The sequence below is a fragment of the Ictidomys tridecemlineatus genome, chromosome 9 (genome assembly GCF_052094955.1).
Source record: "Ictidomys tridecemlineatus isolate mIctTri1 chromosome 9, mIctTri1.hap1, whole genome shotgun sequence".
NCBI classification, from domain to species: domain Eukaryota; kingdom Metazoa; phylum Chordata; class Mammalia; order Rodentia; family Sciuridae; genus Ictidomys; species Ictidomys tridecemlineatus.
Window position 1 is genome coordinate 53,024,586 of NC_135485.1, and position 27,536 is coordinate 53,052,121.

A 27,536-nucleotide genomic window follows, 5' to 3' on the forward strand; every position below is an offset into this window, starting at 1 on the left:
TACACTATTGTAAGCAGCCACTGGTAATAGAGTTAGCACAGTAGATAAACCTAGCTGCATTCCCCTCTGATAAGACTTAAGAAAAGTTGCAAAAATAAGCTCTTCTAGCACCAACTAGAAAAGAAGTGTTAACATGTGGGGATGTCCAGAGTCAAATATCCTTAGATAATATAAGAATGACCTCATATTGACACTCATATTTCTGGAAGAGAATTTGATCTCAAGTAAAAATGTTTAAACTCCATATGCTTTTATCTACCTTTAAGAAGTGTTTTGTTTTCTTCCAGGAATTCATTAAACTGCTTCAAAGTTTTTCAACTAAATATCCTCAAATTTGGTGGTGATATATGTGAATCTTTTTCATTGATCATATTATGGAATAGATTGAAACACAGCGGAGGGTCTCTGAAGAAATTCTCAGTTTACCTGAAAACTTCCTTGGTATTTTAGAAATTATATTAAATATAGAGAATACATTCCTTCTGAATCTTTTTCATTGATCATATAATGGAATAGATTGAGACTCAGCAGAGAGTCTCTGAAGAAATTCTCAGTTTATCTGAAAACTTCCTTAACATTTTAGAAATTATATTAAATGTAGAGAATACATTCCTTCTGAAAAAGATAATTAAATGGATTTATTTGTCTTCAAAATATTATTTTATGCCATTTCAAATCTGGATGATATAGCTATTAAAATATATTTTAAAAACTTACTCTTTTCTTCTTTGAGGACAGAAGATATTGGATGCCTTCAGAAACTGTGCTACCTGAGGACATTTACATGACATTCTATATCTGGGACTTTGGAGTAGGCAGCACTTCTATCAAAGGAGAGGACACTCAACAATATGAGCACAAATTCTAATCTCCTCACAACTACCTAAGGATCCACTCTTCCATAAGAGACACAAATTTAATTTTCAACAAGAAAATTATTTTGTCATCTATAACACAATGTAAACAAATAATTATAAATTATTGCTTGTCCTCAAGCTGCTTTATAGTCAAAGCTAGTGATCATGGCATTTAATGTTTACTTTTGATATATCTGAGAGTGGGAAATGGCATTGACAAAAATAATCACTGAAACAGCCAATCTGATATTCTTGCTTCATCCACCTACTAGGTAGATCTACTTTAAATATAACCCAGAACATTGCAGTTCATCCAGATTGGAAGGAAATGAATGAGGTCAATAAACTATAGCAGAGCCCCCAAAAAGGAAGAGATCAGGTTAATTACATTTCTCACTACATATATTTGGCCACATCAGTATGGAACAAACTTAAATATATACCCATGAAATATATTGCACAGCAAGTTTTTCAGGTAAAGTTTTACTGCTGTTGAAGATATATTATCCACAGTATTTCAGATTTACAGAATCTGAATATTATATATATGAATCATCAAATTTTTCATGGCCAAATGAGAGTAAATTAGGATTCAATCTTCTGCAAATATTTTGCTATTAGTGCTACTACTTTAAAGTGTCATGAAAAGACTTCCTAGAAAAACAATTTCCTATTTAAAAAATTCTGAGGGACTGGAACTGTAGCTCAGTGGTAGAGTGTTTGCCTCGCACATGTGGGGCACTAAGTTTGAGCCTCAGCACCATATAAAAAATAATTTTATAAAACAAAGATATTGTGTGTCCATCTACAACTAAAAAAATATTTTAAAAAATTCTGAGACATTTTTCTTATCTGTAAAATGCAGGCAAAAGTCCTCTTCATGGATATTTCATAAGGTTAGTATGATCAAAATAGATAATACATGAAGATGTTTTGCAAGCTCCAAACCACTATATAAATTCATTTTATTTCCAATATCCTTCAAACCATTTGAGGCTATCTGTCCTTCCAGTTCCACAACTTCTGCCCTAAACTTTTACAACCATATCTCCATGACAGTAGGAACATGCTGTACTTATTTGCTTGGGTATGATTCCCATTCAGACCACCCAAATCAACAGTACTCCAAATGGAGTATGCTACTGGTAAGGGAATCAAGACTTTCCAAGTGCTGTAGGCTGACAGTTTTAAGGACTCAATCTCCATTCTCAACTCCCATACATGTACTTTCCTAAGAAATATCTTCCTGAAAACTTGTACTCCTTTTCTTCCTCTTCCTTCATAGTGACCTTTTCTCCATCTTAAAAGAGATCTATGTCTCATCTTTCACTGACCTGACTGTAGTAGTTTTTTCTGGAATAGAAAACCTCTAGGACATAAAAACTATGACAAATTGGAAATATTTATGATGGTATTAAAATAAGAATGGATAGATTTGGCAACTCAGGTAGTCAGTTTTCAATAAAATTAAATAAGTACCTAATGGAATTATCAGGTAACTATTACAAATAATTTATTATTTTAGTTAGAAATTAAAACTAATAAATTAAAAGTATTTAATTATGAATTCATCTTAAAATATCGAGAATATTTAAATTACTTGTAATTTTTTTTGGCAACTCAGGGGCACTTATCCACTGAGTCACAATCCTAGCCCTTTTTATATTTTATTTAGAGACAGAGTCTCACTAAGTTGTAAGGGCCATTCTAAGTTGCTGAGGCTGGCTTTGAACTCAAAATCTTCCTGCCTCAGCTTCCTAAGCCACTGAGATTACAGGCATGCACCACCCAGTGAAGTAACATGCTTTTCAAATGAAAAATAACTATGTTTTTAAAACAATTTATAAAATGTTTGGTTTCACATATGTAGGTGATGGCAAATTTCGTTCTTAACTAGAGAATGAAAAAAGGAAAATAAAATGTTTCTATTACTACAAAAATAATTTTACCTTGCCAGCCTACCCAAAGGATCTAAAAGACCCTCCAGTGATCCTCATCAAGCTTTGAGAACAACTTTGAACAATGCCACATATATTTATTTTTATTCTCTTCTGGATTATATATATTGAAAAGTCACATGATGATCGTGTGTGTGTGTGTGTGTGTGTGTGTGTGTGTGTATGGCTTCACACACAGACATTTTCTTTGCTTACTATATATTAAAGGTATTGCCCTACAAACATAGTAATTCCAATAAAGTCAGTTTCATTTAATTCCCACCAACAAAAGAAAAAAACTATAGTAAATGTGTAATTATATTGCTGCAATATCAAATATATTCCTAACAGAAGAAATTTTCCTGTTAAATGGGGCATCAATCAAAATTGAAACTCTTGCTTCCAATTTTACTGTCTAATAATTGGCAGAATTTTCCAAAGACTAGTTTCTAGCTTCAAATATTATAAACTCTTTTTCTCTTCCATTCACCACATACTTCTGCTACCAAGCACCATAAGACACAAATTGTTGATGTCTCTGGACTTTCACCTTGGTGTTCCAATACCTGGTACTTTGAAACACTGGGGAGTGATTGAAGTATTCCTGGGAGCCATTTTTAATACTGAAATGGCAGAAACAACTATTCACAAAGCACATAAATATATTCCACGAAACTCAAACTAAAGATGTCTCCAACTCAACCTTTCTTAGGAGGATCCCCAAAATATCTATGGTCATATCAATGTAATTTGACACTAGACAAGGCATTACAAAAAGTAAGTTGTATTGGAAAGAGAGGTCATAAGTATTTGGTAAAGGTATCTTATTTTTTCAAATGCTACAAAATGCAGGATCTGTGAACCCATTGCTAATATGATCTTACAACCTGAAAGAAGCCAATACAAGTAAAGAAAAATGAAGTTTAAGCTTGAATTTTTTTTAGATTCATAATACATTTGTCTCTGCTTCCTTACCTTTATTCAGTTATAGCCATTCAATTTGCCCTTCCTTTCTCTGCATTTGTTTTATTTTTGCAATAATCCTATTTATGTCCTCATTTGAAGGCAATAAGGTCATTCCTTTTTTTAAGTGACAAATTTTGCTTACAGTACTAATCAAAGGAAAATAGCATATTCTGAGAGTATTTTATGTGGAAAAGTATAAAATAATCTTTGGAAAATTAACCCTAATTTATTTGGACATGAAAACTTTGACAAATTGATGTATACCAAAATCTAGAGAAATGCTATCCAATAGAAATGTAATGTAAGCATCATGTAGGTTTAAATTTTTTAGTGACCACATGAAATTAATCCCAATAATATGTTAAATCCAAAATATAATTTTTATATACATACAAAAATTATTAATGATTCATTCTATTTTTTCTTGTTACTAAATCTTTGAAATCTAATGTATATTTCCAATTACATCAGAATTTGAATTAGCTTACATTTCAAGTACTTGATAGCCACATGTGACTAGTGGCTACTGTACTGGAAAGTACTGGTCTAGATTTAAGGAAAGAAGAGCCATAAGATTAAAATTAGTAACCTGGAATACAAACACATAGGTAAAAACTAAAAACCTGAAAAATTCTAATAAAATAAATCAAAGAAGATCCAAATTAATAGAAAAATATTTCATACAAATGAATAGTAGAACTCACTATTATCAAGGGGCTGGGGTTGTAGCTCAGTGGTAAAGTGCTCACCTTGCATGTGGGAGGCACTGGGTTGGATCCTCAGCACCACATAAAAATAAAATAAAGGTATTGTGTCTATCTACAACTAAAAAACTATTTTAAAAAAGAACTCACTATTATCAAGATGTTAGTTTTTCCAAATTTGGTCTAAGGAATCAAGTCAGTCCATTCAACCCAAAGTGGTGATGCACTTCTGGAATCCCAGAGACTAAGGAGGAGGCTGAGACAGAAGGATCACAAGTTTGAGGTCAGCTACAGCAATTTAGCAAGTCTCTGTCTCAAAAATGAGGGATAAAAGGGACTGGGGATATCATTAAATGGGAAAATGTTTAATTCCTACTACCCCACCCAAAAAAAAACACTTTTATTTTGTGACTCTTTACAAACTGGTTCTACAGTTTATATGGCAAGCCAATAAACCAAGAATTGACACTACCCAACTTCATGACTGGCTATAAAACTACAGTAATCAAGAAGGGTGATGTTGGTAAAATAATAATTTTTAAAAATATACTAACGGAATAGAATAGAAAGTCCAAAAATAGATCCACACAAATATAGACAACTGACTTTTGACAAAGGAAGAAAAGCAATTCAGTGGTGAAAGAATAATCACTAGACATTCATATAAAAAAAAAAGAGAGAAGAGGAGCTCTAGACTCTAGACAGACCTTACACCTTTCACCAAAATTAACTCATAATAGCTCATAGAACTGAATGTAAAATGTAAGACCATAAAGCTCCTAGAAGACAAATAGAAGCAATCTAGGTGGCATTGGGTTTGGTGATAACTTTTTAGATGCAATACCAAAAGCACTTCCATAAAAAAAATTAGTAAGTTGAAGTTTATTAAAATGTAAAACTTCTGTCCTGCCTAAGACTGTATTTTAAAAAATGAAAAAAGAAACCATAAACTGGGAGAAAAGTTTTTGCCAAACATATATCTTATAAAGGACTGATATCCAAACATATAAAAAACACATGAAATTCAATAATAAAAAATTAAACGAGCCAATTTTAAAATGGGCAAAGAATCAGCATAGATGGAAAATAAGCATATTTTAAATGTTTACTATTTCCAGGCACACTGGTGTATGCCTGTAACCCCAGCTACTCACAAATTCAAGGGTGGCCTGGGCAAGTTAGCAAGACCCTGTGTCAAAATTAAATAAAAAGGGTTAGAAATGCAATTCAGTAGTAAAGTCTTTGCATAGTATGTGCCAAGTCCTAGGTTCAATCCTCAATACTTTTTAAAAAAATGTTCTCCATCATATGTTCTCATTTCTTAAACTTCTCTCCAACATTCCGCATGAGCTGTGAAATTTGAGTTTCCCTTGCATGAAATGTGCTGGTTCAGAAATAAAGCGAAAAATCACACGACACAGAAATAATTTTGACAAGCAAGGGCAGGATGGCTCTGCAGCCTTAGGGGTCCTGCTTCCACACCAGAAGGGAGAGAGGAAGAAGAGCCTGCATTTGCTTTATATATACAAGGGGATTCAAAGGATTTCAATGGAATGTTCTTTTGCCAAATAAGGTAGGAGAAGGACTGTCCAAGCCCAATGGGTAACGCCCAAGTCCAGAGCTACAAAGCAGCCTCTCTAGCCTAGTGAAAACTGAGGTTACCGCATGCTTTGCAAAACTGAGGTTACTACATGCTTTGCGTAATAAGCCACAAAATGACTTGCTCCAAGGCCGAGTAGAGGCTATTCAAATAGCTCAGGCATGGCTCCCCCAACAAAATGTCAGCAAGGAATTGCAAATTCAAAAATTAATAAGACACTAATACACATCTATTGAAATGACTAAACCCAGAACACTGATAATAATAAATACTAGCAAGGAGGTGGAGCAGCAGAAACTCTTGTTCATTGCTGGTGGGAATGCAATTGGAAGAAATTTGGCAGTTTCTTAAAAAACTAATATACTCCTAACCATACAATCTAACAGTTACATTTCAACCTAAATGAGTTGAAAACTTATATTCACACATAAATCTATACAATGAAGAGCATCTTTATTCATAATTGTCAAAGCTTGAAAACAACCAGGATGTCTTTCAGTAGGTGAATGGATAAACAAACTGCAGCATATCCAGACAACAGAACTATTATTCTGTGATAAAAAGAAATGAGCTGTCAAGTCATGAAAGGATATAAAGTATACTTAAGTGTATACTGGTAAGTGAAAAAAAAATCTGAAAAAAAAAATACATACTGTATGATTCCTGTTAGATGACATTCTAGAATAGACAAAAATATGGTGTTATAGTCTAGAAGTGTCCCCCAAAGGTCATGTGTGAGATAATGCAAGGAAGTTCAGAGTAAAATTATTGGGTTATGAGAGCCTAAACCTAATCAGTGCATTAATCCATGATGGGTATTAATGGGATAGGGAAGGAACAGAGTAGGGTGTGGATTGAGGAAATATGTTACTGGGATGTGCCTTTGGGGTTTATATTTTGTACCTGATGAGCTCTCACTTTGCTTCCTTCTTACCATGTCCTGAGCTACTTTCCTCCTCCACCTCCTTCTGCCTTGATGTTCTGCCTCACCTCAGGCCCAGAGCTATGGAATCAGCTGTCTGTGAACTGAGGCCTCTGAAACCATGAGCCCCAAATAAACTTTTACTCCTCTACATTGTTCTTGTCAGCTCTTTTGGTCACAGAGCAAAAAAAAAGCCGACTAAAACATATAATAATAAAATGATCACTAAGGCCAGAGGTTTGAAGGGAGGGTACAGTATATTGTAATAATAGATATGTTATTATACATTTATTTGTTTGAAAACCCTGTAGAATATATAACACAACACAAAGAGTGACCCCTAATGCAAACCATAGAATTTAATTAATAATAATGTATCAATATGGGATCATTGATTGTAACTGGTATACTAAACTAATGTAAACACTGTTGAGAATAGAATGAACTACAGAGAAAGAAAGAGATGATAAATAGAAAATATCTATAATTCCTCCTCAATGTGTATGTAAGCCTATAACCACTTTAAAAAATTAAATCTATTAATTTTTTTACAGTACACACACAAGTAAGTCAGACATGGTGGCTTACACCTGTAATTCCAGAGACTTGGGGGGCTAAGGCCAGAGGATCAAAATTTCCAGGCCATCCTCCATAACTTAGCAAGACCATGTCTAAAAACAACCAAAAAAAAAAAGGGGGGGGGACTTAGGAAATACTCAGTGGTAAACAGCCCCTATGTTCAATCCCAGAACAAAAAAAAAGTACACACACAAAAAAACTAATAGTTAATATTGGAAATTTTAATCTATACTGTTTGCAAATTGATATGATTTGCTAGAAATCACCTCCCCCTAGTGGCCCTAAGACAGAAAAACTGAAAGAGTAGTAAACTAGATAGATCCAATGAAAAAAAAGCAATACAGGGAGAAAAAAAAACTACTAGAAACAAATCATATCAAATCATAGCAATCCATGAACCCAAGTAATAGGGACTACAAGTAATCAGGAAGAAGGATGACTAAGGATAACATTTAGGAGAGTATATGAGCAAAGTAAAAGAGTAGGTGATACCTATAGTGCCATGGGAGTGACTCAGAAAGAAGGAAACCAAATTCTATAACTCCTTCAAGTGTTTAAGTGTCCCTTAAGTCTGAAGGCTCCCCTGAGTCAGGAAAAGAAGTCACAGTTTAATGGCCATAGACATATATTCATTTTCTCAATGAATTCCTGACAGACCTGACCAGTAGAAATCTGATTTAAGAAACCACATTCACTGGGACTAAGAATATACAAGTTGGACTTTTAATTGTTCATATAATTAAAACTTTAAATTTGCAAAACTAAAGTGGGTAACTATAAGTTACCCAGTATGAAGTGGGTATATGATAGATTTTAGACTAATACATAGACAAATATTTCCAATAATAATTAATTTGAATCAAAAAAATAATTCAACTAAATTTGAATTAAACATCTTTTAAATGTATATTCTCAAGAAAACATTACATGTAAACAAATCTCAATAAGTAGTATACTTATGTCCCAGCTAGAATCTACTAAACATTTTTTAAAAGAGTATAATATTTTATTGAAGAGTCTATATTTTAAAGAGACTGCTAGTTTATTTCAGTGTTCCTAAGCAAGTAAAAACAAAACAATATGAGAAATCATGGAAGGAGGTTAACACACATGAGCTCATTTTCTTTTCAGATATTTGCACTCGCTCCTCATTATCTTTCCAGATGGATAGGCACCATTGGTTTTATGTACATGTTTATGTTGCAAATTACATCCTCAGTACTCTTGAGCACAACCTCCTGAATGACTATATATATTGCTAAAGACTTTTATTATCATTCTATATATTTGTCTTTTATCAGTGCCCTATAGTTCTACATAATATAGGGTTTTTAATATTGGGTTTATTCTGACAAAATCATACATGCACAGAAATTGATTTACTCCCCCTACTTTCCCTTCCCTCCCCACTTCCCTTATTCTCTTTCCTCTACCCTACTGGTATTCCTTTCACTTGTTTATTTATTTTTAATTGGTGTTTTACAGATAAACATAAAGGTGAATTCACTGTCATACATCTATACATGCACATGACATAATTTTGACAAATTGATTCCTCATTTCCTCCCTTTTCCTGTCCCTCCTCCCCCATTCCCTCTCATTTGCCTTCTATTCTACTGATCTTCCCTCTTTTTTTCTAATGTTAATGACTTTTTTAATATCTTTATTTTTATTTGGTGCTGAGGATCGATCCCAGTGCCTCACACGTGTGAGGCGAGCGCTCTCACTCTGAGCCACAATTCCAGCTCCTTCCCTCTATCTTTATGATATCTGATCTCTCACCCTCCACTTTTTCCTTATTTTCTCAAGCTTCTGCATATGAAAAAAAAAACATTCCTTGATTTTATGAGTCTGGCTTATTTTATTTAGTATGATGTCTTCAGTTCCATCCATTTACCAGCAAATGCATAAGTTAAATTTTCTTTATGGATGAGTAAAACTCCATTGTGTATATATACTGTGTTTTCTTAATTCATTCACCTGTTGAGGGTCACCTAGGTTTGACCATAACTTGGCTAATTTGAATTGTGCTGCTATAAACACTGATGTGACTATATCACTATAGAATGCTGATTTTAGTTCTTTTGGATAAATACTGAAGAGTGGGATAGCTGGGTCATATGTTGGTTCCATTCCCAGTTTTTTTGAGTAATCTCCATACTGCTTTCCAGAGTGGCTGACCTAATTTGCAGTCCCACCAACAATCTAAGAATTTCTTTTTCCCCCACATCCTCACCAGCATTTATTAGCATTTGTGTTCTTAATCATTGCCATTCTGACTAAAATGAGATAAAATCTCAAGGTAGTTTTGGTTTATATTTCCCTGACTGTTAGAGATGTTGAACACTTTTTCATTCATTTGTTGGCTATTTGTGCTTCCTCTTTTGAGAAATATCTGCTTAGTTCTACTTTCCATTTATTAATTGGATTACTTGGAGGGTTTTTCAATGCTAAGCTCTTTTATTTCTTTATATATTCTGGATATTAACTACTTGTCAAAAGAGTAGCAGGAAAATATTTCCTCCCATTCTGTAGGCTCTATCCTCATATTCTTGTTTCCTTTGCTGTTTAGAAGCAGCTTTTTAATTTGATACCATCCCATTTGTTGATCCTTGTTTCATTTCTTGAGCTTTAGCAGTCTTATTAAGGAAGTCAGTGTCTACATCAATATGATGGGGTGTTGACCCTTATGTTTTCTTCTAGCAGTTGCAAAGTTTTTGATCTAATTCCAAAGTCTTTGATCCACGTTGATTTGATTTTTGTGCAGGTAAGAAATAGGAATCTGATGTCATTCTCTTAGGTATGTATATTGATTTTCTTTGCACCATTTGTTTAAAAAGCTATCTTTGGGACTAGGGTAGTGGCTCAGTGGTAGAGTACTTTCCCAATATGCATGAGGCACTGGGTTTGATCCCCAGCACCACATAAAAAATAAACAAATAAAATAAAGGTATAAAAAAATCTGTCTTTTCTCCAACATAAGTTATTGGCCTGTTTACCAAGTATCAGAAGACTATATCTAGGTGGGTTTGTCTCTGTGTCTTCAATTCTATTCCATTGGTCTTCATGTCTATTTTGATGCCAATGCAATGCATTTTTGTTATGATATCTCTGTAATACTGCACAATAATTCAGTAGTTTTTCCCTTTGACCCTCCCCATTTCTAGAACATAATAAGTACCCAAAGTAAAAGGTAAGAGAAGGAAGGGAAAGGAAGAGGTTTTAGGAATAACATCAAAATGGAGATAGGATAAGAAGAGGTCTAGTCTAGCCTTGTGAAAGATCTGACTAGCTATAGGCATTCTATCCACAGGATAAAATCCCTTTAATCAACCCCAGCAGTGGGGAATCAGACAAACATGGCAAGTTGCTCTGAAAATCTGGAACAAGAAAGTATGAGGCACTAGATTAAAGGAATTTAGCAGCCATGGAAAAGTCTTAAATTCAAAGGAAAAGGATTTTTTTCCTACAAAGTATAGAGTAATTAATAAATAAATGCAGACTTATTTTCATGAAAATTATAGATCTCTTATCTGTAAATGACCAGTGAGGATGAGTGAGTATGCCTATGCCCCTGAGGACTCTGTGAGTTTAAGAGAGTATTCAGACTGAAGACTGCTCTGTGTATGAGCTTGATCAGCTGACATAAGATTGTTTATTAATGTACTGTCTCTTCTCACCCTCTTCCACTCCAAAGGATGTAGTTGTGGGGATACAGATAAGCAAAACCCATTTACTATGATTGGTACCCACACATTTATCACTACTCAAATCAGACTTTGTGTCAGCAAGCTTCACCCAGTTAATTACCAATCATTTACTCCCTCCACACCCTGTCTGTCCCACATGCTATAATTGTGATCTCATTTGCTTTCAAAAGAATGTCTCACCAGACTAACTTAAGCAAGTTAGGCCAATGAAATCATCAGAAACTTGCTTAGGGAAGCTTTTACACTGCACCAAGTAAGTAGTTACTAGATAAGTCTGCTCAAAGTTATGAGCTTATAGTCTCATATCTGATCAAATCTCAGTCTTTGAAATCATTACAAGAGTAAGCACATTTAAAATTTTTTATCCTGAAAAATTGGTCTGTGTTTTAAATAAGCCCAAAAAAAAGGGGCATAGTAAAGAGTTAGTAGCATACACATGAAATATTCAAAAATGAAATAATCTTCCCTCATGTTCCTCTTTCTGGACTCTATTTTAGTTAATTCCACCATATTCCACATTATTAAAACTCATAATCATCACAAACCTTTATGCTTCCCTCTTCTTCCCATCCCATATAGTCAGATGTCAATCTTCTCCATGTCGGCACTGACGTCCTATTAAAATTATAAAGAACATTTTGTTAAATTGGCTATTTTGAAAAAACTCGGCAAACCCTCTAGTATATTGTTAAGATTAGAATAAAGCCTGGCTGTTATTATTTATTGCATTATAAGTATTACTCTGGTTTTTGGCCCACAAAGGCAAAAGAATTTTACTTTCTGCTTTCACTTTCAAAAAGTATAGGAAAGTTTCAAGACATAGTGCCAGTTAATAACTTGCTCTGTATCCTTAGACAACTTGGCATCTTAGAGCTTATATTTTGAAATCTGGAAAACACTGATGGTAATAATAATTTCTCTGTTGTATAGGAATAAAATGAGATATGAATGTTAAACTGCTTTGCAAAATATTAATCACTATATAATAATTTCTATTCTTTCCATTAATTACAAAGTAAAAATAAGCAAGTTAGACTACATGATAAGTCTAAGATAAAACTCTATTAGTTATGAAGAGAAGTTTCAGAAAGAAATATTCTACAGAAAATGTCAAGAAAGATTCTATAGAACAGAAGTTCATTGAATTAGACAAGGGGAATGAAGGGAAGGAAGGGAAATGAGAATAGGAAAGACAGTAGAATGAATTGGACATTATTTTCTATGTTCATATATGAATGCAAAACCAGTGTAACTCCACATCATTTACCATATAAAAGAATGGGATTATATTCTATGTATATATGATATATGAAAATAGATTCTACTGTCATGTATAACTAAAAAGAACAAAATAAAAATGTTCTACAGAAAACTTAATTTTCATCTCATAAGAACAATGATTTGCAGACCTGACAATGAAGATGTGGCAGCTTACAGCCAAAATTGCTTCTGTATCCTGTAATGAAAGTATCACTTTTTACAAAAGGAAGTCCTAATCATATTTATTTTTTAATTCTTTTTTCATAAAGATATTTAGAGTTGCAGTCATGCTAAGAACTGAATCAAGACAGAGGCATAGTAATTTTTTATTTTGTAGCATAGTTTATGTGTTTTAACTTTATTTGGAAATAATTTTAGACTTACAGAAGCATTAAAAAGATAACATAAGGTCTGGGGCTGTAGCTCAGTGATAGAGCACCTGCCTCGCATGTGTGAGGCAATGGGTTTGATCCTCAGCACTATATAAAAATAAATAAACAAATATTGTGTCCATCTACAACTAAAAAGAAAATTTTTTTTTTTTTAAGAGAGAGTGAGAGAGAGAGGGGGACAGAGAGAGAGAGAGAGAATTTTAACATTTATTTATTTTTTCTTAGTTCTTGGCGGACACAACATCTTTGTTGGTATGTGGTGCTGCTGAGGATCGAACCCGGGCCGCACACATGCTAGGCGAGCGTGCTACCGCTTGAGCCACATCCCCAGCCCCAAAAGAAAATTTTTTAAAAAAGATAATCCAGTGAGTTTCCAAATGTTCTCCAACAAGTTCCCTGCAACGTTAACATTTTACACATAGTGCAGTTATCAAAACTAAGAAATTAACATTAGTACTATTAACTAAATTACATTGTTTTCTGTTCCAGGATCCCACATTTCATTTAGCTGCTGAATGTCGTTAGCCTCCTCCAATTGGTGATAGTTCTTGGGTCTGTCTGCCATTATTTTAATGACCTTGATACTTTTGAAGAGTATTAATCAGTCATTTTGTAGACCATCCCTCAGTTTAGGTTCTTCTGATATTTTCTCATGATTAATTTAAGGACATAGATTTTGAGGATACAACAGAATATGCCTTTATCAGTGCATCATTCAGTGGCAAATAAAATTAATGTCTTATTACAGTGATGCTGAAGTGGTGTCTGCCAGGTTTCTCTAATATATACTTATTATTTTTTTCTTTTGAACTAATAAATATTTCAGGAAGATACTTTTATGCTATGCATATATATTGTTTATGCTTGAAATTCTGACCACTAATGGTAGCATTCATGCATGAATCTTGCCCATAGCAATGAAAACTGTTATATTCTAATAGTGATTTTCTATTTCCCTCTTCCCTTCCATATTATTAATTGGAAATCTTCTGTAAAAAAAAGTTGTCTTTTCCCCAAAAAACGTTTTTTATTTATCACCCATATAATTATTATTCAACTCTTCTCATGTTTTATGATCCAAAAGTCCTAACTGTCTTATAGGGGTTTTACAGAAATTAAATAAGATAAAACATACATTATAAGCATGCAATTATGGGAAGTTCCATTCCTTCCATTACTCATTGCCTAATATCTAGATGACCCCAAGGTCTGAGTAATCCAATTAGCAACCATAATCAATAAATTTTTTGTCATTAGTTAACTTTGCAAACATATAACCATATCAAATAAACTTAAGCTTCTAAGATGAGCAAATAGGCTTCTTATGGCCACGTAGACTCACAGCACTAAGTACAGTATGATATATAGGATCAATCAAAAAAGTGTATCGAGTGAATGGACAACTGGGTATTTGATTTAGGGAAAAGTCCTAAAAGAGGATTGACCTAAATGTTCTTCCTTTGTTTAGGACATTTCCCCTATCCTTTTTTGTATCATCTGCTTCTAAACAGATTTAAATTTCAATGTTAATAGATCTCTATTTCATAGTTCATTCATATCCTGTTTCAACTCTATTGGGTTTTTCATATATTTGCACATTTCATAATTTAAAACAAACAAAGGATAGGAATGAACAACTTTTGTAAAAAGCCAGAAGTGAACAATTAACTATGAAGGAAAAATTTTACCTTAAAAGTTGAACTTTTGTAAGTTCAAATAAAAAGATATATATTACTTCTTCTCAAATTTTAGCATGTGTTCAAATCATCAGAATATCTTATTAAAATTTAGACCCTGATCCAGGAAGGCTGAGAAAGAACCAGAGATTCTGCATTTCTCATAATCTCCAACTGATGATAAACCTGAAAAACCTGGAGACAACACTTTGAATACTCAGACCAATTGTAACCATAATGATGAATTTTAATAAAAATTGCTTGTGTTATATGTAACTAATTCTGTTGTGAATACTACAATCTTTTTTAAAAATAACTTGGTTATGTAGTTTACAACAATGTTTCCCAGCCCTAGTGTATGTTAAAAGTTCCTGGCAAACTTTACAATATATTAATGCCCAGATCCCATTCCAGATCAATTTTTTAAAAATCTTTAGAGGTAAAGCCCACTAATTTAATTTTCAATAAAAAATACAATTAACATTTTATTGAAAAGATAAAGTTGATTATGTAATTAAGAAAATGCATGTATATTAAAAATAAAATGGAAAAATAGTTGAGATGGAATGATAAGATAATTATATAAACTATTATATATAGTATAATTTTTTAATAATTGGTTCATTAATTCAACAGCTTATTTAGTGCCCATGTGTGTAGCTACTATTCTAATAAATACTTGGAATAATTCAGTAAATAATACAAAAATCCCATTTCTTGAGGAACTTAAATCTTAGTATCTAAAAATAAAAGTAGGTACAGCCAATTTGAATCAAGGTTAGTTTGGGGCAATCTTTATTTTCTTCTTTAAACTTTTTGGTAGTTCCATATTTCAAAAACAAAAATGGGTATTTTCCTCCAATATATTATTTACATTGTGCCAAGATTAGTAGCACTCTAAAAGTTATCTTTTATTGATATACTTAAATTGACCTCTTGGCCATTTAAATTCATTTGTTTCCTTTTTGACTCTTGTATTTCTTTTTTTTTTTAAATTTGTTTTAATTAGTTATACATGACAGTAGAATGCATTTATGCACTTTGATATACCATACATAGATAGGATATAATTTCTCATTTTTCTGAGTGTACATGTTGCAGAATCATATTGATCATAATCACATATATTCATACCTTAATAATGTCTGTTTCATTCTACTATCTTTCCTATCTCCACACCCCCTACCCTACCCTCCCATCACTTCCCTCTACCTAATCTAAAGTAACACTTATCTTCCCTAGTACTCCTTCCGTTATTAGCATCTGCATATTAGAGAAAACATTTGGTCTTTGGTTTTGACTCTTGTATTTCTTCAGCTATAAATTTCCCGGGCTTCCCAGTAGGGTCTCTGATCCTAAAATGGATCTTGGCCTCCCTCTACTGGCCAAAAAGATCCTCAGGGGAAGACTGAGAATAGGCCAAGAAAAATCAAAACACAGCCACCTCCAACATACACATTTATTTGTTATTTCATTCAATCAAAGACCTGTACTGAATGCATATTAGGTGCTAGAATATGTACTGAAAACAAAATAATAAGACACATCCTTGTCTTTAAATCACCTGATATTTTTCTCCAGGAAACTACCAAGTCCCAGAGTTCTTGTGCATGGGATTAAAAAAAAAAAAAGTGCCAACTCTACAAGAAAGAGGATTGGTATTTAACTCGGCTATGAAAAGAATGTATGTCTTCATGAATAAAAATGAATACTCTATGCAATAGTTTCTGGAATTTACTGAAACATTTAAACCAAGTTTCCATAAAGTTTACAGGCAGTAAGAAATCTGACACTAAAAAATAGAGAAAAGTGACCCAAGTCATGGATCAGAAGTCATGGGTGAAAATGTAGTCAGATGTACCCTCCAAAATATCAGGTATTTTCTTGATTATTTTATAATTTACACATGATTGAAAGATTCACATCATTGGAAGACCACAAAATTTCACACATTAAAAAAATTGGCAGACACTGTATTATTACTCCTTTCACTATCTAACCAATAGTCATCTATTTATTTGATGTGGGTAACAAACATGATATTCCAGGAATGTCATTCCTACGATGAATATTCCCCACAGTTCCTCACAGTTGATGTTTAACCACAAATGACCATGGCCGATAACAGATTTGAAGGTTGCTTAAGCCTCTAGTAGCAAGCCAGTACCATTTATAAACTCACTATTGTTTTTTTTTAATCCAAGAGGAGTGTTCCTTTTGATATCTATTATGGTATAAAAATTACAGAAACATGAGAAGCTATAAATTTGAGAATCTGGGGGTAAGTTAAGACATCAGAATGTCCCAACAGATCCTCAATACTTTTTAAACAATATCTGCATTTGTATTTGTTTCTGTTGGCTCTACCCAACAGAAGGACCTATCCTTTCCCTTTCAAATCCACTATAATGTGTTAACTTTTACAGTGTAACTTATCCCATGCCTTTTTCATTGCTGTAAAGTAATAGGATCTCATAATATAGATGAGACTCTCATGGGGGCATTTTGGCAACTGTTTGGACACATTTGGCTGTCACAATGATTAGAAGTGAAGTTGACATGTACTGGCAGGGGGTAGTGCTGCTAAATGTAAGTACATAAGGAAATGACAAACAAGGAAGATTTGGCTCATATCCTGCACAACTTTCAAATGCTCCACCAGAAATTCATGTAGGTGAATAAAAAAAATTTGTTTATCTAAGCCTAGTATCTAATTCTTTTTTATCTGTAAAAAATGTGTTTTTACACAATTTAATATACATGAAATGCTTTAAACCTGACTTCCTTTTAACATGAGAAGAATTGCACTTTGCTTTTATTCATACGTTTCCAGGAGCTGTTCACCAGTATGGAAAACGATGTCCCTAAAAGCACCACTCATGGCATTTGAGCCAATAATAGTAAAAATTTGCATCATCACATTTGTAGCTGAGGCAAATATTTTTCAATGAAAATTTAAGACATCATTAGTGTTTGTTGATATACATAATATGCAGTTTTCATATTTTTAATAATTTAATAATTCTATTATTTTCATTTTGTGATGTAAAAAATCTGTTATGAAAATTACAACTTGAAATTATTTGAAGTTGCCTATTTTTTTCAATCAACTTCTATTTTTCAATTTTAGTTCCCAGATCTACTTCAAAATGTCTCTATTTCCCCCTGCACTGCTATTTTGTTTTTCCTTTAATCTCCAAATTCCTATTAAGTGTCAAAGCATATGATCACTTTGGTCCTTTTAGATACTCAAGAAAGAATGTGTACCTCAACATGTGGCTTCAAGATAGAATTTGTTTTCTGGAATATTCTGTCTCATCTCCATCCCACATAAGACATGGAATTATTTTGACACATATGCATAAATAAGGTCCAGTTAATTTGGAAGAATGCCATGCTTCCTTATTTCTCATGTTGATAATCTATAATTTATCTTGACATGGTATCCCTACTGCAATTACAGGTATTTCCCTCCTTCTCTTATCACACAGAGACATGTCTAGTCTACCATTATTTACCTTAGTGATAGTTTGTATTCCAGTGTCCAACGTACCTCTGCTCTTTCATTTTCCTCTACTTACTCAGCATGGCTTTTAATTTTGCTTCTTCTAGGTCCTGTCTTAGTCATTACAAGTAGATGCAAATGTCTATTTCATTTTGGCTACTTGTGTAGTCATGCTTAAGCATTATGTATTGAAATACACAAATCTTTATTACACTTTTCTTTCTCCTTTAAATTATACTAAGGACATTATATTTTGTGTGATGTAATTTAGATTTTAAATTATGTGTGCAGGTAGGCTATGCCATGAATTTAATCTCAGAAAAGGAAATATTTACTCTAAAAAGAGGACTCTGGGTCTGCAAAGAACAGAAAGTGGGTGCTATATGACCAACCCCTACAGCCCTAAAGCGCTTTCTTCCTCCTGTCTGAGCTGTAGACCAATCTGCTTCTCAAAGCTCTTTCAAGATGCTTTACAATTATGTTTTGAAGGTGTTCCTGTCTATGAATTTTCTTTTCTGAAACATCTTGAAAATGTCTCCTTAAAACATGGCTCTATTTGCAATAAGGAATGGGTACCTAATCTTGGACTGCCTTAAACTATAACAGCTGGCTTGCGGTATGTGTGTGTGTTTAGGCATCTCACTACTAGATTGTAAGCTTCTAGAGGTTAAAATTATTTGCCATGACTAATGCCCTACCACTACTCTACAGAAAGTTAGAACTCAATAAAGTCTGGATGAGTACATAACTAACTCCTAGATTTTATGTGGAAGCATAATTCTTGGATCCCTCTACCATACCATTTGACAGACTAAACTTTACATGTCTAACTCTCTCACAAACTGGTATCTTCTTGAGTAAAGGGACCATGATTATTCACCTTTGTAATCACAGCATATGAGCAGACTGACTAGTTAATAGAAATCAGTGAGTATTTATTAATGACTAGAGAAATGCATTAAATTCATAAAGGTTGTTTTTTTTAAGAATGAAAAGTTTATTTGGCACTCAGGGCCTCAGAGGTCTCTGTCTATAGATAGTTCACTCCATTCCTCAGTACCCAAGGTGAGGCAGGACATCATAGTGGAAGAGCATGGTGGAAGAAAGTGGCTACTGACAGAGCAACACAGAAGCAGAGAAAGAACTCTGTTCCACAAGGACAAACATATACCCCAAAGGCATGCCCCCAGGGATCCATCTCATCCAGCCACAACCCACCTACCCACAGTGAGACTACCCCATTAATCCCTGTAGGGGATTAATGCACTAATTAGGTTAAAACTCTCACAACCCAATTGTTTCACCTCCAAATTTCCCTGCACTGTTTCACACATAACATTCTGTCCCTGGCCCCAAAAAGCTTATGCTCATCTCACAATGCAAAATACATTTAGTACATTTCCAAGAGTCCTCATAGTCTTAATAGCTCGAGGATTGCCCAAAAGTCCAAGTCCAAAGCCTCCAAAGAGACTCAAAACAAATTCTCAACATGAACCCCTGTAAAACTCAAAAGCAAGTTATATATATCCAACAAATAAAGGCACAGAGTAAACATTTCTGTTCCAAAAGGGGGAAATAAGGACAAAAAAAAACAAACAAGAAGGGATGGGACCAAACCAAGATCAAAATCTAGCTGAGTAAACAAGTCCTATAGTTCCATGGCCAGCATCCAGAGCACAAGGCACCATGAAGTTCTCTCCAAAGGACTTGTTTTGCTTCGCCCCTATGACTTTGCTGGTTGCAGCCCACATGGCCTCTGTTGGCTTGTCTCTGCTCAATTCCTGTAGCTTTCCTTGGTATGAAGTCCACATTACTGGCATTTCTTAATCTCAGGGGTCTCCACTGCAATTTCTCCATGCATCACCCTCTCAAGGGCTGCTTTCTGGGACACTGACCCTGGGGCACTTTAATTGGCCTCTCAGACCTTCTTTAAAATCTTGGTGGAAGCCTCCAGGAACCCCTAACTTTAGCATTCTGCAATTCTGAAGAACCAGCACCATGTGGTTGATGCCAAGATCTACCACCATCTTGAGTAGTAGCCCAGCCTCCAGGGACCATGGCTATAGCAGCTGCCAAGTGCCTGGGCAGCTGAGCATAGTGAAATAACTTCCTAGGTAACCCTGTGCAAGCAGAGTGCCCCCATGATCTCTTCTCAAAAGAATTTTTACTTTTCCACCCTTGAATCTGAGGCAGGTGTAGCCTTGCCAATTCCTGAGACACCCTCAAGCCATCTTTCCTCTGGTTTCTTGGTTAAGGATTTAACAGCATCTCTTTAGCAGCTATAAAGTCTTCAACAACCACACCTCACTTAGCCCCAGTTTTACTCACTGTGAATCTTTCAGTTCTTTCTGCTTTACTTTCTGCTCCTGATTATCACAATAAACTTGGCTAAAAGCTCCAGGAATGTCCATTTCACTGCCTGAATGCTGTGCCACCTAGAAATTTTGTCCACCAGATTAAGAAGTGCATCACTTTTAAATTAGCCTCACAGAAATCTCAGAATACAACCAAAATGTAGACAACTTCTTAGTCAGAACATAACATTAATGATTTCTAGTCCAATTTCCAAAAGAGTCCTCCTTCTCTGAAATGTCATGAGCCTAGTCTTTGCGGTCCACAGCCCTGTCTGCATTCCTGGTCTTCTGAACTCTCACCAGAATTGCCTATTAAGGTCCACTTACAGTATTCTGAATTTTTTTCAGCTTGCATTGCTAAACTTTCCAAAATTTCTCCCACAAATTCCAAAAATCTTCAAAAGTTTCTGAATCATATGGTTAGGTTAGTTACAGCTGTGACCAAATGACTTGATGAGAACAATTTTAAAGAAGGAAATGTTTATTTGATGCTCAGGGTTTTGAGGTCTCGGCCCATAGACTGCTGGCTCCATTCCTCACAGCTCAAAGTGAGGAAGGATATCATTGCAGAAGAGGGTAGTAGAGGAAAGCCACTTAGGACATGGCCACCAGGAAATAGAGAGAGAGAGCATGAGAGGAATTCTGATGTATGGAGCCAGTTAAACAGGAATGAATGCAATTAAATTCACTGCAGTATAGGAAACCTCAGAATACAGGTTCCTAGAATTTTATCTGATTCACATTATTGCTTTGTTCTGACACCATATTTAATTTTCAATCCTTTTCTCTGGAGAAATTTTCTCTACAATGAAATCATTTTAAAGAGATCTTAAAGGAAAAAAAAAGATTAACTTCATCCTGGAGTTAGAAAGATTTTTATCCTCTTTTTTAAAAAGGAGGAAATGTAGTCAAGGCCTAAATTATGTAGAGTTGAAATTAATCCTAAATATTTGAATGAATTTACTCTCATTTTCCTACATATTACCACAGAATTAGCATGTGCTATTGTTTAAATAACACCTAATGTCTTTTTGTATTTTAATGATAAAATAATTCACACTGAGCTGGGGCTATGGCTCAGTGGAAGCGCACTTGCCTGGCATGTATGAGACACTGGGTTCGATTCTCAGCACCACATGTAAATAAATAAAAAATAAGGTCTATCAACAACTAAAAATTTTTTTAAATAATAATTCATATTCATTATGTTGAAAAAAAGAATATATTCAGATTTAAATCATCCATGATCTACCAAAGATTAACTTTGTTCTGTGTATTTCTTTCCAATTGTTTTTCTATATATCTGAATTCTACGTTTTTACAGAATTAGGATCACATTACATAAATAGGGGGTTTTCCAATTTTTAAATTTTATCAATGTTTTCTTTAAAAACCCTGTTAACATAAGTTCTCAAACTTTTTGGTCTCAGGACCCCTAGCCAACCAAGACTCCAAAGGTTTTCATAAATTAAAACTAAAAACATTTTAACACATATATTAAATTTTAAAATAACAATAAGCCAAATTACATCTTAATATAATTAAAATATTTACATGAAAAATAACATATTTCCCAAAACAAAACAAAAATTGTACAGTAACTTTTTTTCCATTACTAGGCATTAAATGCAGAGCCTCTCACATGATTGGCAAATACTCTACCACTGAGCTACATCCCCAGCAAAACAAAAATTATAGTAGTAATAATTACATTGATTTTGGGTATTTGTAAATCTCATTATTGTCAAACTAAAGTAAAGAGAGCTAAAGCCTCACATCTGTTTCTGCATCCATCTGTTTTTATATTGCATATCATGTAGCCTTTGGGAAACCTTCACTCTGCAATCCTTAAAGAATGAGAGTAAAAAGACCTAAGTAACATCTTACTATTGTTAAAAAACTAATTTTTACCTCCGGACCCCCTGTAGGGTCTTAAGAACCTCCATGTGTTCCCAGACTATACCTGAGAACCACTCGCCCACAGTAGTGGGTGTGAGAAAATGTTAATAGGCCCCTATTTTAAGGGCAGGTTGCATTCCATAGAGTTCCGTATTGGTTTTGTTTCCCAACTAAATGCTACAATGTTGGTCTTGACTATAGTCACGTCACAATCTTGGGAGACAGTTATTTGCAGTAGACTACCATACTTCAGATTCCACAACCACAATGACACAGTAAACAACCAGAGACTTGTCTGGGATGAGTTGAATTGGTTGAAGTGCCAAGGAGGGTCATATATTATTTTTACAATATAGAAATAAAATCTTTATGTTTATCTTGAAAAGAAACTAACAATTCTATAGCTAAAATAAAAATACTAAATGCTATCTGTAATGACTAATGTTGTATATTAAATTGACCAGGCACCACGTTGCTCAGATATCTGGTAAAATATTAATTATTATGAGTATATCTGTAAGGATACTTCTGGATAAGATAAACATTTGAATCAAAGACTGAGTAAAGCAAATTGCCCTTCCCAGTGTGGGTGGTCTTCATCCAATCAATCGAAAGCTTGCACAGAACAAAGCAGCAGACCATCAGAGAACTTCTGTTTGACTACATAAAAACTGGGGCATTAAGTTTTTCTTACTTTCTGACTTCAGCTGAAACATCAGCTGTCCTGGGTCTCAATTCTGCCATCTTGGAGATTAGAGCTACACCACTGGTTCTCCTTCTCCAGCTGGCCAACCACAGATCTTAGACTTTTCATCCTCCATCATAATATGAGTCAATTCTTGATAAAAGATATATATACATAATATATAAAAATATATGTATATAAAAATATATGTGGGTATATGTGTGTGTATTGAGATGTATTACACACACACACACACACACACACACACACACACACACATACACACACATACACATATATCGTCTTATTGTTTCTGTTTCTCTGGAAAATCCTGACCAACATGCCATCTTTAGAAAAAGGCAAGTCATAAGGGCTAGGGATATGGCTCAGTGGTAGAGCACTTTCCTAGCATGCTCAAGGCCCCAAGTTCAATTTCCAGCACCACAAAGGAAAAAAGAAAAGAATAGAAAAAGGCAAGTCATAGAGAACACCACTGGCAGTGTCTAGTCAAACATCACCTCCTGAAGGAGAATTTCCCAGTGAACCAAACCATTTGTAAGGCCATCTGTAACATGTGAAAGATGCAGGAATTTGAAGCTAAGGAACTCCATGTAGTCCAGGCCTGGTGGATAAGTCCATCTCTATCTTGAACTATATATATCCTTCACATAAGCAATATGTCAATCTTTTGATGTCTAATATTTACGTTCAAATAGAATTATATGATTACAATTTCTCTTAAGTCTTTCTCTAGGGAGACATGAGTAATATGATGAGTAGTTTGGCTATATATAATGAGAACTCTGCTGCTCATTATAAACTGCTAAAATTGTCTGATTTTAACTTTTTTAAAAAATATAATGATTGTGTCAAGAAACTTAACCTAAACAATCCAAGAAAAGTATGTAGCAGTTTTAATATACCTGCTAAGACCACTTCCCTTGTAAGAGATTTCTTAATCATGTCTATACCATTTTACTCTGCCTCCCTGGCTACAAATGTCTGGATTAGGGATGCATACTTTACCTGGCCAACAGTCTATGAGATACCCTCACTCAAAAGCTCTGCTCAATACTGGCCTCCTACACAAAATGGTGACTAGTTCAACTAGTTGTGCTCCTCTCTTGGAAGATTCAAACTGGAGACTTAGAAATAGTTGGTAACAACTGAATCATTTAAAATGAAACAGAGAATAGCTGTGTCTCTATACTAGTGGCTGTCAGCAGAGGAGAGAACCACAGTGCCTGCAAAATCATAGAGCTGCTGGCAGACATCACAGCAATTACACAATCTTGGCTGACATCCTGTCTCCATGAAGACTGACAATTCATCTGCCCCTATTTTGCTTTCAAAAATTAAGAAGCATATTTTATTCTTACAGTTTATAATGGTAAAAGCCACAGGTTGTTATGTTAATGGAAAGAATAATTTAGCCACAGTTATCTTGTATGGTATAATGGGAGATAAGGGTAAACTCTTAAGATTTAGAGCATGTATGAAAATCTAAAATGTCTACCCAGACAATAGTAACATATGTGAATAAAGCCACCGAGGTATAAGAAAGTAAAAAAAAAAAAAAAAAAGGACATTTGCCCTGTTGAAGGGAGCATTTCTTCCCAGGTTTGGTCATAGTTATCATTTAGAAGGAGAGATGCTGCTAACCAGAACTTCCAAGTTGTAAATGAGATAATGCATATCAAGTGTTTAGTATGTTCCCAACACCTGTAAGTGCTCATTAATATTAGTTATTATTGGTTTATATCATTTATAATCATTAGCTGTCACATATCTAAAGGAATCATCTGGAGAAATGAACCAACGTGGTAATTTATATTTCATAATTTTTTAGCATGTTTTTATCTCACAAATATTAAAAAGTTTCTAAATGGTGTCTTAACTGATTCATGAAACCCCTAAAATTTAAGATATGCTGACTTTTGGCTTGCTTCTACTAATGATCCATTGGTTTGAAGGAACAAGAGCCTACCCATTTCTTGGTTTTAATGACCTATATTTTCCCTGGATAATTACCCCCAAAGACACCTTCAGACATTGCCTATCAGAAAAAAAAAATGCATATTGGCTAAAATGTGATTTTCAAGTTGGTTTAGGCCTTTAAGAAGAGACTACTAGTTCTGACCAGCTCTTACAAAACAAATCAGTGATTTCTCTTGTCTTTGACAGTTTAAAAACTGAAGTTAACTAAGAAATGAGTGAGGAGACTATCTTCCAAAACAACAAAGTAATGCAATATGCACACAGGCCAAGGACTTTCACATTATTTACAACTCTAGACTTTAGAATGGTAGCAACTGATTTGTTTTGTTGTGTTTGTTTTATAACAAATTGAAGAAGGACTCATCACTAAGATGAAAGTTAATTGTGGACTTCCTTCTATTTTACCAACTTGTACAACTGAACATTCTCAACATATTTAAATCACAAGAAAGTTTCAAATTATATAATGGTGTATTGGGAGAGTCCATTCAAATTCAGTTTCCTGCCTATGAGCAGTATGAGTAGAGCAGAGCATACATGGATTCTGGAGTCAAACTAACCTGGATGCAGATTCTGACATGCTTATCAGATATGTATCTTTAGTAAATTCCTTAATCTGTCTGAACCTGTGTTACCATCTCCAAAGACAGAGACAATAAGTTTGACTTTAAGGCTGATATGAAGATTAAATGAAAACAGAAAAAGTATCTTTCCATTGTATTTTTCAGACACTTAATAAATGGTTACTTTCTCATTTTTATTCCATCATCCTCCAGCACAATGTGAGGATCAATCAAGTTATTCAAACATTTCAGGAGAGAAGGAGAGATGGCATAAATGTCCTTAGATGCAATACTGAAGGACAAGGGTTCTTCCCCCTCACACTGTGAGTTATTGTGCTACCCCTTCATCCCAGGTAGATCTGTTGGAGTAGCTGGAATAGAGATGTCAGTGTTTGTCTACTTGCTACTTATTTAACAAACTTCCCAAGACCTCTTATATGATAGGCACTGAAGATAACTGATAGTAAAATATTCCTCTAACTTCAAGGAGCTCTCATTTCAGGTCATAATAGTATTTCCTAAAGGGTATTCCAAAGGACATCAGTTCCACAAGTAAGCAAATGTTATAAGAAAACTAAGTTTGGGGAAAAGTTTTTATATTTTCTTTACTATAAGGTTTTTCAGAACCAGTAATTTGCTTAGGTCTTAAAATGCAGTGCTCTTTTTGATCACAGGATCTTTTCTTCAAGGAGTATTTCCAGAGGCTAGCAGTATATTTCAGGAATATTTTGGGCAGAGTAGACCTATAGAACTGTGGAAGTTTCCCTATCTAGTGCTCTTGCAAACCCTCTAGGGAGGTGGGTGGGAAGCAGGCCTTTTTTTCCCAGTGTTTGGGTAGTGAATCTCCTTTTCTAATAGGGATCATAATACCTGCCTCCTAGAGTTCTTGGGAAGAATAAATATAATAACATAGGGAAATAAATAGGCCTAGAGTGGAAGTAGAACCTAATAGATAGTCTTCTCTTCCTCCCTTATTTTATGCTAGATTTTATTATATCCTGAAAACCATGGTACAAACAGTCAGAGATAAATATATCCTGCTAGTTGAAAGGGCAAAAGCATATGCTTCATCATCTGTACTTTCTCTATCATTTTGAATGCAGTTTTGTACCTCTTTGCATTTCTGTGTTCCAGCCAGAAATGCTGAGACAACAGAAGAGCAAGTATGTCTTCATCAACTTGTCCAAATAAGAAATTCTGACTGCCATTAAAGAGAAGTAGATCTTATATTTATACATCAATTGGTTCAGAGTCCTACATTTTTACAACCAACCATTACCTTGCTCTATCAAACATTCACTAAAATCCTCCAAACTTTTTCATGGCCAAAAAATTCCAAAAGCGGGGGTGGTGGGGATGATATATGTGATGATATTTAAGCCATCCTTTCATATGTCCTGAAATGCAGTGTCTAAGATTCATAATAGAGATTCCTCAATCATTACTAGAATCCATGTCTGTTAGAAATAGTTCAAGTGTTTTTTTTGTGATAAAGTTAAATCTGAAAAAATAATCAGGAAAAACATAAGCCTTAATAGTACATTTACGGGCTGCGTTGTAGCTCAGTGGTGGAGCTCTTGCCTAGCATATGCAAGGCATTGGGTTCAATTCTCAGCACCACATATAAACAGATAAAATAAAGGTCCATTGATTTGTAGTCAACTTAGGCTAACTTTGAACTTGTGATTCTCCTGCCTCAACCTCCTGAGCCACTAGGATTACAGGTGTGCTCCACCAAACCCAGCACTATTCTAGAAACTTCTATTATTGCTTTTATTGACCTAAAATGGAAGCTTGAAATATTGGCCATTACCCAAAATGACTATACTCTCTTCCCATTTTTCCCTTCTACTCAAGCTTATACATGATATTCCATCAGATTCTTTCCCTGAAATACTTAATACTTATCTATTCAGTCACCAACTATAA

General features: G+C 34.3%; 1 long non-coding RNA gene across 10 annotated transcripts in view; it reads right to left on the minus strand.

Moving 5' to 3' along the window:
- LOC110598920 (uncharacterized) overlaps positions 1–27,536 on the minus strand; it is a 379,394-nt gene that overhangs the window by 316,272 nt on the left and 35,586 nt on the right. For 9 of the 10 annotated variants that reach the window (XR_013425804.1, XR_013425807.1, XR_005736985.2 and 6 more), the window contains exon 2: positions 11,821–11,890. This is a non-coding gene — a long non-coding RNA (uncharacterized LOC110598920). Of the gene's footprint in view, positions 1–11,820; positions 11,891–12,684; positions 12,739–27,536 lie in introns of those variants that run through there. The other variant, XR_013425808.1, reaches the window with a different exon arrangement.